General features: G+C 45.8%; 1 protein-coding gene across 3 annotated transcripts in view; it reads left to right on the top strand.

Moving 5' to 3' along the window:
- LOC134098039 (interleukin-1 receptor type 2) overlaps positions 1–12,500 on the top strand; it is a 25,272-nt gene that overhangs the window by 920 nt on the left and 11,852 nt on the right. The window lies entirely within an intron of this gene.

Raw genomic sequence — 12,500 nt, 5'->3', positions numbered from 1 at the left:
GCAGCTATAGGGTCATATGGGCACTCTGTAGGTTAATGTGATACAGCAGCTAAGGGCGTATAGGCTCTCTGTATAGGTTAACGTGACTATAAGGGGGCCACATGGGCACTCTAGGTTAACATGACTATAAGGGGGTCATATAGGCACTCTGTAGGTTAATGTGACTGTAAGGGGGTCATATGGCCACTCTGTAGGATAACGTGACTATAAGACCGTCATATAGGCACTCTGTAGGTTAACGTGAAGGGGGTCATATGGGCACTGTTCAAAATCCCAGTCAAACTCCTGCTATTCTATTGGGAGACACGCCCACTTCTTGAAGCTTCCCTCACCTGATGATAATTGTCAATCAGCCTCACTAGTGTGTGTGTGTCTCTTTGTGCTGACTGCTTGCTCCTCGGCCTGCCGCATGTGTTTGCTGCGTCTATGACTTTATACCAGCAATATACAGCAATTGTAACCCACACTGGAGAAAACAACAGAGAAAGAAGCCAATGGCAAATAAATGCAATTGAGAAATAATTCTTGGATTCATTCCTGTGTTCTAAACGACACACCATTCTGGTAGCAGTCATCCGTAACCAGCCAAACTCCACATATTTTACATGGTCCTTCGAGAGCCGGAGAGGCTGCTGGAATGGAGTCAGAAGACAACCCTGGGAAACTGAAGCGTTCAGCTAGACATGTGAGGCCTCCTGCGTGGCATCAGGATTATGAAATGGTACATCCCCACTCTTCTGCTACAAATGTTCAAGGTCAATCACAAGGAGGAGTAAATCCAGAAGGCCTGCTGCCACATGGAAACACAGATGTGAAATCTCTGACTGAGGAGGTAAAACAGATGAAAGGTATACTAATAGATTTGGGAGAAATGATGAGGCATATGAAGATCCGAAGTGATTGCTCTTCCTTCCTTTCCGATTCACAAAACCCATCTCCAGAGAGACAGGCAGGAGAGAGAGATCCACCAGTGGACTTTAGGACATCCTTTGTGCAGGAGTTGGGAGAATGTCTTCGTCAACACCAGGAAGAAAGACAAAATCTGCCTCTCCCCTCACCACCAAGGTTTAGTAGACAAAGCACTCTTCCACCTCCACCTGCCTCTATGCTTCCCACACCCTCGGCCCGAGCAAGTAGAGAACCACCAGACATAAATGTTGGCCTAAATGTTCATGCACATCCTGAGCCAGCAATTCCTTGTCAGAGGAACTTAACCTCACAAGCCTCTATGAATTTCAATCCGATTCCACAGTACCTGAATCAGCCACTAGGTGCCAACCAAGAGTTCTCTCATATCTATAGTGAAGTTGGTCATCCAGGTCTTTATCCCAGTGACTCCCAGTTAGCGAGGAGTGATGTCCCCCTCCAATATAATCAACTGCCAGGAAATGCTTTCTATTTTTCAGGCCCTCCATGCCCTCCATGGATGCCGCCGCTAATGTCATCATATCCAGCTTACTTTCAAAATGGTGGATTATTCAGGCCTCCTTATTTTTCTTATCCTGTCCCTAATGTGCCATATGCTCCACCCGTCCACCCAGAGTATGTGGCTCCAATAGCTGCTGCACCACAACCTCCTCAGGCTCCCCTCCAGCCTGCACCAGCCTCACAGATTAGAGTGACAGCCCCTGCCAATAACTTTGTAGATATTCCTGTTCGTTCCTCTCGCCATTTGCCTTTGGCCCCGGCACTAGCTGACCCTGTTAGGCCCTTAGAAGAGTATGCAGATAGTCATCCTAGAAATGTCCAGTGCCATTCTGTTGTTGATTTGATTCCCAACGTGTCAGTGCCCCAGTCTCATGAGGCACCTGTTGATCAGGTGCATTATCCTCGTAGGCCCCATCCTGCTGCAGCCACTCTTTCCTGTATTCCGGCCCAATCATCAGTTCCTGTGCCCTCCACACTAGTGCCCCTTGCTCATCTCAGAAGGTCAGCATATGAAAAGCCTTCGTTCCCGTTCTTTAGAAGAGAAGACCCTCATGAGTTTGCCATGCTAAATATGGCTTTGGAGAACTTATTGCCACCTGAGGAACATGAGCAGTATAAATATCATATTCTTCTTGACCATTTGAAATTGGATTCAGCTCGTCATCTTGCCCTTGCCTATGCTCATCACCCACAGCCTTACACCACTTCTTTAAAAGCTCTTCAGAAGAGGTACGGCCAACCACACCACCTAGTGTTAAGAGAAATCACTTCCATTCAGAGCCTTCCAAGTGTTCGCTCTGGAGACTCCCGAGGATTCAGTCAGTTTGCCGTACGTATCAGAGCTTTGGTAGGCATGCTTCAGTCCTGGGGCCATGATGAAGGTGCAAAGGAGCTAGCCTGTGCATCTCATGTCCATCAACTGCTCAGTAAGCTTCCCGCTGACCAAGTTGCCAGTTTTGCCAGACAAGCCCGAATATTAAGACCGGATGTGCCGTATAATCTGATAGAATTTGCAAATTGGTTAGAGGAGGAAGCAGAATGTCAAAGTTTGGCTGTTCGAGTGAGTGAGCAAGCACGAAATGTCATAAGGCCACCAACCAGAGATGGAGGAACCATGAAATCAGTCCACCCTACTGCCACTTTCCTTCAAGGTGTAAGTCTGGAAGAGAGTGCCAGAGTTCACACCCAGAATCGAAACACCAACCCACATGTGAAATTCTTGAGTGAGCATGCATCCTCGTCCTGTGCTTTCTGTGACAGTCAAGATCACCATCTTAGTCAGTGTCCTGAATTTCAGGAATTCGATGTAGAAGCCAAGAGGAAGTGGATTGTGGACAATGGCCGCTGCTGGAGGTGTGGACGTTCTCATCGTTCCGTCAACTGTGACCTGAAGAGAGGCTGCCCCCAATGCAGAGATCGGCATTTAGGAATCCTGCATGACGTGAATATCCATAGAAGTGAGCAACAAATTCTCTATCTGAGTAGGCCCAGTGGATTCAACTCTGTACTCCTTAAGGTAGTAAAAGTCGTCCTGACTCATAAAGGAAAATCCCTGGAGACCTATGCCATTCTGGATGACGGTTCAGAGAGAACCATGCTCCTGTCCTCTGCTGCGGAGAATTTAGGCCTCCATGGGGCGGCTGAGTCCTTAGTCCTACGCACAATCAGACAAGGCACAGAGAGAATTGAGGGTGCTACAGTGTCCTTTTCTATCTCATCAGCTTCCCATCAGCAAAAGACATATGAAATCAAAAATGCCTTTACTGCTAAGCAACTGAATCTACCTGAGCAGACTTACCCAGTCACCACTCTGCAGAGACGTTACCAGCACCTCCAAGGCCTGAGGCTGCAAGAGTTCCATAAAGTCAGACCACTGCTGCTGGTGGGAGCAGACCATTCTCATCTCCTGTGCTCTGTGGAACGTGTGAGATTTGGCCCCCCTGGAAGCCCAGCTGCCCTGCATACTCGTCTAGGATGGACATTGCATGGACCAATCTCTCTGGGCCAGGACTCCAGTTCTGATACTCATTGTTTTTTCGTTGCTTCTTCTGATCAAGACCAGTTACAGAGGGATGTGGAGCGATTGTGGCAGATCGACATCTTCCCATACTCTAAGAATCCTAAAACTGTGATTAGATCCAAGCAGGATCAGCAAGCCCTTGAGTGCCTAGAACAACAAACAGAGCGCCATGACATTAATGGAATACAGCGATATGCCACTCCTTTGCTCAGAGCCAAAAATGCCCCTTTACTACATGCGCCTCCTGAAGCAGTCCTGCCATCTTTACGTCACATTGAACGACAGTTGTCCAAGAACCCAGAACGTGCAGTCATCTATGAGCAGGAGATCCAAAAACTCATTGATGCCGGATACGTCAAGAAACTGAGTTCATGTGAAGTGGGAGAAAGCCATGAGGCCTGGTATATACCCCATCATCTAGTGGAGCATAATGGCAAACATCGCCTTGTGTTTAATTGTTCCTACCAACACCAGGGTGAAGACCTTAATACTTACCTGCTGCCAGGTCCAACATTAGGCCCTTCCTTGCTTGGAGTTCTCATCCGTTTCCGAGAACATCAGGTTGCCATCAGTGGGGACATAAAGGGAATGTTCCATCAAATCCGTTTGCTACCCACTGATCGGCCCCTGTTGCGCTTCCTCTGGCGGAGTATGAAGAGAGACACTCCCCCTGAAGTCCACGAATGGCAGGTCTTGCCCTTTGGCACTACGTGCAGTCCATGTTGTGCCATATATGCACTCCAACGGCATGCTCAGAGTCTTACTGGAGAACATCCTGATGTCCAGTCTTCAGTTCTTAATTCCTTTTATGTGGACAACTGCCTCCAAAGCCTATCCTCTGTTCCCGAAGCCAAAGCCATGGTCGACAAACTGCGTTCCACTTTGATTGAAGGGGGTTTTGAGGTCCGTCAATGGGCCAGTAACCATGTCTCTGTAATCAACCACTTACCTGCTGAAGCACGTTCTGCCCATTCTGAGCTTTGGCTGAGTCATGATTGCGCTGACCCATGTGAAGGGACCCTTGGACTCACCTGGCATTGCTCACATGACACACTGAGCTTTAAATACCGCCCAGTGGAGTACACAGTCCCAACCATGCGGATTCTATATCGTATCCTTGCCCGGCAGTATGATCCTCTCGGGTTCATTATTCCCTTCACCACACGTGCAAAGGTCATTCTCCAACAGCTGTGGATGAAGCCAGCTAGGGGATGGGATGATCCAGATATCCCAGAAGGCATTAAAGTGGCCTGGACCACCTGGGAGAAGGAGTTACCGGGAATAGTCAGCGTCCAGGTTCCCCGGTGGTACGGCTTAGTAGGAACTGATGCATCCACTTGCACCCGAGAGCTTCACCTGTTCTGTGATGCCTCTGAACAAGCATACGGGTCAGTCGCCTACTTACGTGTAACAGATGGACATGGAGACGTGTCTGTTTCCTTCATCATGGCCCGTTCCAGGGTAGCCCCAAAGAAGACTATATCCATCCCACGTCTTGAGCTGTGTGCTGCTTTAGCTGGGTCTCAGTTGGCTCACCTTCTGCAAAAAGAGCTGACCTTGCCCATAAATGATGTCATACTCTGGTCCGATTCCACCTCTGTTCTAACTTGGATTCGATCTGACACCTGTAGATACAAAGTCTTTGTGGCAAATCGTATCACAGAAATCCTTGAGCACACTCAGTCCGAACAGTGGAGGTATGTGGATACCGCCAATAATGCTGCCGATGACATCACAAGGGGCAGGAAGTTGACAGAACTCACTAATACTAGTCGCTGGTTCTCAGGGCCATCTTTTCTGTACTTGCCCAGAGAGCAGTGGCCGAAGCTCCCAGTTTTACCCCCCAATGAAGCTGTGCCAGAACTGAGAAAATCCCTGTTCTGTGGACATGTCCAGCAATCTGACAGCCCATTAACATCTGACTATTCCCAGTTCAGCACCTGGACAGCGCTACTAGATGCTACTGCTAAGAGTATGCAGCTGGACTCCACTAAACCACAACATGCCCAAGCAGAGCTCCATCTACTCAGTCAAGCTCAAAAAGAGGATTTCCCTGTAGAATACAAGTTACTTGAAAGTGGCAGGGATGTCCCTCCTCAAAGTCGCCTGGCTGAACTGGCCCCAGAATACGATCCGGCTACAGGACTGATCAGAGTGGGTGGCCGACTCCGTCGGAGTGAGGATCTTGAGCTTGATGTTATCCATCCAATTGTCTTAGACCCTAGGAATCATCTTACCTCTCTAATCATCTCTGAAATTGATTCTTCCTTGCATCACCCTGGGCCACAAAGAGTGTTTGCCCAACTTCGGCGGAAATACTGGGTCTTGCGTGGCCGGCAAGCTGTCAAGAAGGTTCAGCAAACATGTGTAGATTGTAAGAAATGGAAGAGCTCTCCCTCTCTTCCTCGTATGGCTGACTTACCTGTCTCCAAACTCCGTCTCCATAAGCCTCCCTTTTGGTCAACTGGAATGGACTGTTTTGGCCCCTTCACCATCAAGATTGGCCGAAGGCATGAGAAGAGATGGGGCATTCTTTTCAAATGTCAGACTACCCGATGTCTTCACCTTGAGCTCCTGTCTAGCCTTGATACTGACCGCTTTCTCTTGGCTCTTCGACGGTTTATAGCCCGGAGAGGACGTCCTCTCGAGCTCATATCCGACCAGGGCACAAACTTTCGAGGTGGCGAAAGGGAGCTCAGAGAAGCCTACGCTCAACTTGCCCCTACACTTCAAGAGAAACTGGCACAGCAGCAAATCAGGTTTCTATTCAATCCACCACATGCCCCTCACTTTGGAGGAACCTGGGAACGTGAGGTGAGGTCCATTAAATCTGCTCTGCGTGTCACTTTAGGAACTCAGGTTGTAACAGAGGAAGTTCTTCATACTGTACTTGTTGAAGTTGAAGAAATAATGAACTCAAAACCCCTTGGCTATGTGTCATCGAACGTCTCAGATATTGACCCGATAACACCAAATGTTCTCCTGATGGGGCGGCGAGACGCATCTCTTCCTCAAGTGATGTATGCTGATTCTGAGCTCTTGACCCATAGGAAGTGGAGACACAGTCAGATCCTTGCTGACAGGTTTTGGGTTAGCTTCATTAAGGATTATCTCCCAAACCTTCAGTCCCGTCAGAAGTGGAAGAAGGATGGTTCCGCCGTCTCATCTTCTGCTGTTGTCATGGTGATGGACCCCCAGCTCCCTCGTAGTTCCTGGCCTATAGGGACGGTCACCAAGGTCCTGCCTGGTTCTGATGGCCGCATTCGAGTGGCTGAGGTCACCATAGATGGCAAACTATTCACTCGTCCTGTCAGCCGTCTGATCGTTCTTCCTGCCTTTCCTGCTGATCCTACTGTATGATTGGGATTTTTTGTTTCCGACAAATATGTCATCATATTTGGGGGCGGCTGTTCAAAATCCCAGTCAAACTCCTGCTATTCTATTGGGAGACACGCCCACTTCTTGAAGCTTCCCTCACCTGATGATAATTGTCAATCAGCCTCACTAGTGTGTGTGTGTCTCTTTGTGCTGACTGCTTGCTCCTCGGCCTGCCGCATGTGTTTGCTGCGTCTATGACTTTATACCAGCAATATACAGCAATTGTAACCCACACTGGAGAAAACAACAGAGAAAGAAGCCAATGGCAAATAAATGCAATTGAGAAATAATTCTTGGATTCATTCCTGTGTTCTAAACGACACACCATTCTGGTAGCAGTCATCCGTAACCAGCCAAACTCCACATATTTTACAGGCACTCTGTAGGTTAACGTGAAGGGGGTCATATGGGCACTCTGTAGGTTAACGTGACTATAAGGGCATCATATGGGCACTCTGTGGTTAACGTGATCATACAGCAGCTAAGGGGGTCATATGGGCACTCTGTAGGTTAACGTGACTATAAGGGGGTCATGTGGGCACTAGGTTAACGTGACTATAAGGGGGTCATATAGGCACTCTGTAGGTTAACGTGACTATAAGGGGGTCATGTGGGCACTCTGTAGGTTAACGTGAAGGGGGTCATATGGGCACTCTGTAGGTTAACGTACATGTGGGCACTAGGTTAACGTGACTATAAGGGGGTCATGTGGTAGGGTGACCAGACGTCCCGGTTTTCCTGGGACAGTCCCGATTTTGAGTGGCGTGTCCCGAGTCCCGACAAAAGCCTGTCGGGACGCTAATATGTCCCGGTTTTCACCAACCACTATTGAAGTGTGGTTTTAATATAGCCCGATCACTAGGCTACCTAAACCCATGTAGAAACTAGCATAAAGCGTCTGACGTATGATTTGTGTGTGTGTGATCGTGTGCCAGTCAATCGCAACAGTCTGCACAATCTTTGCAGTCAACGGGGTCATGTGGGCACTAGGTTAACGTGACTATAAGGGGGTCATATATGGGCACATGATCATACAGCAGCTAAGGGGGTCATATATGGGCACTCTGTAGGTTAAAGTGACTATAAGGGGTCATGTGGGCACTCTGTAGGTTAACGTGACTATAAGGGGGTCATGTAGGCACTCTGTAGGTTAACGTGAAGGGGGTCATATAGGCACTCTGTAGGTTAACGTGAAGGGGGTCATATGGGCACTCTGTAGGTTAACGTGACTATAAGGGGGTCATATGGGCACTAGGTTAACGTGACTATAAGGGGGTCATGTGGGCACTCTGTTAACGTGATCATACAGCAGCTAAGGGAGTCGTGGCCAACAGCTGTATAATCACCGTAACCTACGACCTCTTATTGCATAATCGTGCAATGTGTATGTACCATGCATATATGGACACCTTGCTAACCTACAGTCTCGTATTGCGTAATCGTGCAATGTGTATGTACCATACATACGTATAGTAATGAACACTTTCCTCATGTTCAGTGTATATCAGCTCTATATAAACGGTTCTTTCTTATTCTATAACTGATTCACAACTGAGCTTTCAGCTCTGCTGCCAGCCTGCTGCACCCAGTCTGTGGAATGCTCTCCCTGACCATCTAAGGGATTCTTTTAAGAAAGGCCTAAAGACATCTTTTTAGAAAAGCCTTTAACTAAAATACTTTTATCTGTTTTTATATGCTGGTTTTAGCTTAATTTTTATGCTACTTTTAACTTCCCTAACTTTTATCCTTTTGTGTGTGTGTGTGTGTGTGTGTGTGTATGTGTATGCATTGTAGCACTTTGAGATCATTTATTCTATGTAAAGCGCAATATAAATCAAATGTATTGTTATTATTTTTTTTTTTTTAAGTATATTTTTTGGGCTTTTATGCCTTTAATGATAGGATAGTGAAGAGAGACAGGAAGTGAATGGGAGAGAGCATTGGGGTGGGATCCGGAAAGGACCACGGGGCGGGAATCGAACCCGGGTCACCGGCATGCGGTGCAGGTGCCCCAGCCAGTCGCGCCACTGCCGGGGCCTTGTTATTATTATTAACTGATAGTTCCTCTCCTTGATTGCTGAATTGCCCTCAAAGTTGTTGTTGCACAACCCCACACGTTGTAAATGTAAATAACCCCACAAGTTGTAAATGTAGGCCTACAGTGTAAATAACACTTTCTTACAGTGTATCGTAACAAGACCAATTATCGCCCCTTTCGTTTAAAAAGTCTAAAACAACAATGTTTTTTAATACCAATAACATTTGATAAATGAACCTTACATTTTTCAGTAGCCATACTGTAGGTGTGTAGATTTGAACAAAATCTGGTTCGTTCTTATACCGGGCTTTTACCTCCTGATATATCTGATTTCGTTTACCATGCTCTGAGTTTAGTGCTGGCCTGGTGGTTCGCCTATTTTCGTCCTTTCAAACTGTACATCAAGGGCTAATCAAAATTCCACTGGAGCTCCAAGCAGACTTGTACACGCAGCCTTACAACACTGTGTTACAGCTCTTATAATCACGGTAAAATGTAATTTTTGGTACATAGCTAATATAGATGCACTTATGGTAAGGGTGCTTCCGTTTCTGTACAAATCATCCTCTTAGTTTGTATAGAAATTAATATTAAGTGATACATTCATACATGGGCGATAAATGGTGTCCGTCCGATATATTAGTGTTGTATGTATAAATTGCACTTTCTTAATGTACAGTATAGTTTATGATCAAGACAGTCAAACTGCTTTGTCATGTTGTGAATATCAGTTTACTTTGGAAGTCTTTTTCACAAAGCACAAGGTACAGTAGCGCTAGTTTCTGTGTAGCATTGCACAAGGTAGCGCTCGTCTCTGTGTAGCATTGTACAAGTTAGCGCTCGTCTCTGTGTAGCATTGCACAAGGTAGTGCTAGTTTCTGTGAAGCATTGCACAAGGTAGCGCTCGTCTCTGTGTAGCATTTACAAGGTAGTGCTAGTTTCTGTGTAGCATTGCACAAGGTAGTGCTAGCAAAGTCCTTTTAAGGCAAGTCACGTCACTCGGCAGCCATATTGGCCATGGGGTTGGGCAGCAACTTTGACCGGAACATACTAGGGTCCTATCTACATGAATGGGGAGAGAGCTGGATGTCCATGTTCCGAGGTTTAAGGGACATGAATCACATGTTTGAAATCACAATGAAAATCAGACTAAAATGGCTGAAAAGGTTTGGTGGTTTTGTATCAAATTAACGCTGAAAAAGCCTTTTTCTTTACTGGTAATCTTGGACTGCGCATGCACATTTCTTCACGACGCAGTTTTCAAAAAGCTTGACCGCCAAGGATCGGCAAAATGATTGGAGCAACGGCACTGGAAGAGGCGGGACATGTGCAAACCGGTGTAAACACCCGCCATCTTTGTGTTACGAAGTTACCCCATGCATTTCAATGGGCGATTTTTCCAGTGCAGTGTCTCCTCATATATAAGTGTCTCTGGTGCTAGCATTGCTATGTAGCAACTTTACACACTATGTTGTTATTACCTCCGCCAAGGAGGTTATGTTCTCTTCAGGGTTTGTTTGTATGTTTGTCTGTTTATCTATTTGTCTGTCTGTTTGTTAGCAACATAACTCAAAAACTAATGGATGGATCTCGATGGAATTTTCAAGGAAGGTCTGGAATGACCCGTTGATCCAAATCACCTTCTGGATTCAGGAGGCGGTTTTCGCCTGGTGATGGTGGCGATCTGAATAGTTTAGGTTCAAATGTATGACAACCAACGAAGACATAATAATAAAAGTTATCTAGGCTACTTGTATCCTGATCGTTGTGTCCTTAAAAATATAGAGGAAAGAATCATGGTGTCAGAAGCTCATAACTCACGACAGAAGGAGTCTAGAGGCACACATAAAGTCTTGGAGAAGTTTTTTGGTGTGGAGAGTGAAAACGGGTGACTGCTAACAACAAGCCAGCGACTAGCAAAAAGCATACAGTATAATGTATTCACCATCACACCACCGGGACCTTTTCAACTTCCAATCAAGCTTGTGGGTCGCATGGATAAAAAGATTAGAACGCTTCAGAATGGCTTCAGGTTTGATAAAAGGCGGAGGTCTGCGCTCTCTGAGTGCTTTTCTAATTAGGGGATTGATTTCAACTCTACACACTATGATACTGGGGGATTGAATTCAACTCTACACACTATGTTGCAGTGGGATTGATTTCAACTCTACACACTATGTTGCTGTGGGATGGAATTCAACTCTACACACTATGTTGCAGTGGGATTGATTTCAACTCTACACACTATGTTGCAGTGGGATGGAATTCAACTCTACACACTATGTTGCTGGGGTATTGATTTCAAGAGACTGGATGAGTTTCAAAGTTTTTTTCCAAAGTTCAATTTGCATTATTTCGATGAAAAGACAACCATGCCTTTTTACAGTACAAAGTCAAAATTACAAATGTACAGTAAACCTTAGGAGACACCCCTTTTGACAGATATTTATGACAATTAGTTCAATATACAGTTGTGCTCGTAGGTTTATAAAATCAATGCTAAAGTTGACTTAAAAGAAGATTAAAAAATCATTTTTTTGGAAATTGATCTTGATGTTTTTCACTATTCGTTCTTTGTGAATGAATAATGTCTCGTAAATATGTAAATGTTCTTCCTTAAAATACAGGGGGCATAAGTGAGTACACCCCTCTTCTAAATTCCCATAGAGGCAGGCAGTTAAATGCCAGTTATGTCTTGAATCCAGGATTCTATGCATCCTGATGAAGTTCCCTTGGAATTACAGTAAAATCTCCCTTCATCATCACACACCTTTCACCATACCTAGAGATTGACCGATTGATTGATTGATTGATTGATTGATTACACTTTATTAATCCCCAAGGGGGGAATTATGTTGCTATCTTTCTACCACACACAACAACATACATCATTGAGACAGTTACCAAGATCATCTCTTAATTAATGTAATGAAACCAGCTATGAGGTGCCAATCTCTAGGTATGGTGAAGGGTGTGATGATGTGGGGTTATTTAAATTCCAAGTCTCACTGTGAGGATGCCTCTCTGAGTGTAATGTTTGTATGTGTGTGTGTGTGTGTGTGTGTGTGTGTGTGTGTGTGTGTGTGTGTGTGTGTGAGAGAGAGAGAGAGAGAGAGGGATACGTCTCACTGTGAAGATGTCTCTCAATGAGTCATAACGAGAGTTCATGTGACAAATCCTTGTGAAAGTGACGTGTGGAGAAGAGTCTGAGTTGTCCACATAGACACAATTCCGTTGACATAACTGTTACAACCATTATGTCTATGGTTACAACCACTAGCACTACTGCTGATGTAACAATGATGCTCATGATGTAACCATGACGCTGGCGCTCTGACTATGACACCTTGCATGTTACTATGGAGACGTGATTGAGTCATTGATTCGTGTGTGTGTGCATGTGTGTGTGTGTGTGTGTGTGAGAGAGAGAGAGAGAGAGAGAGAAGGAGAAAGAGAGGGAGAAAGAGAGAGAGACTGCTTATTTTAAAATGGGAAGTGAGAGGTGGTATGGAGTCAGATGTCCCTGTTGCAACTAACCATACTCATGACCACAGAAAGAGAATGAAGATGTGTGTGTGTGTGTGTGTGGGGGGGGGGGGTGTGTGCTTGCAGGCGGAGCTCGGCTACCTACGCTCC

Source organism: Sardina pilchardus, chromosome 12 (assembly GCF_963854185.1).
Source record: "Sardina pilchardus chromosome 12, fSarPil1.1, whole genome shotgun sequence".
In the NCBI taxonomy this organism is placed as follows: domain Eukaryota; kingdom Metazoa; phylum Chordata; class Actinopteri; order Clupeiformes; family Clupeidae; genus Sardina; species Sardina pilchardus.
The sequence above is the reverse complement of the archived record's forward strand: the minus strand, read 5'-3'. Positions and strand labels throughout refer to the sequence as shown.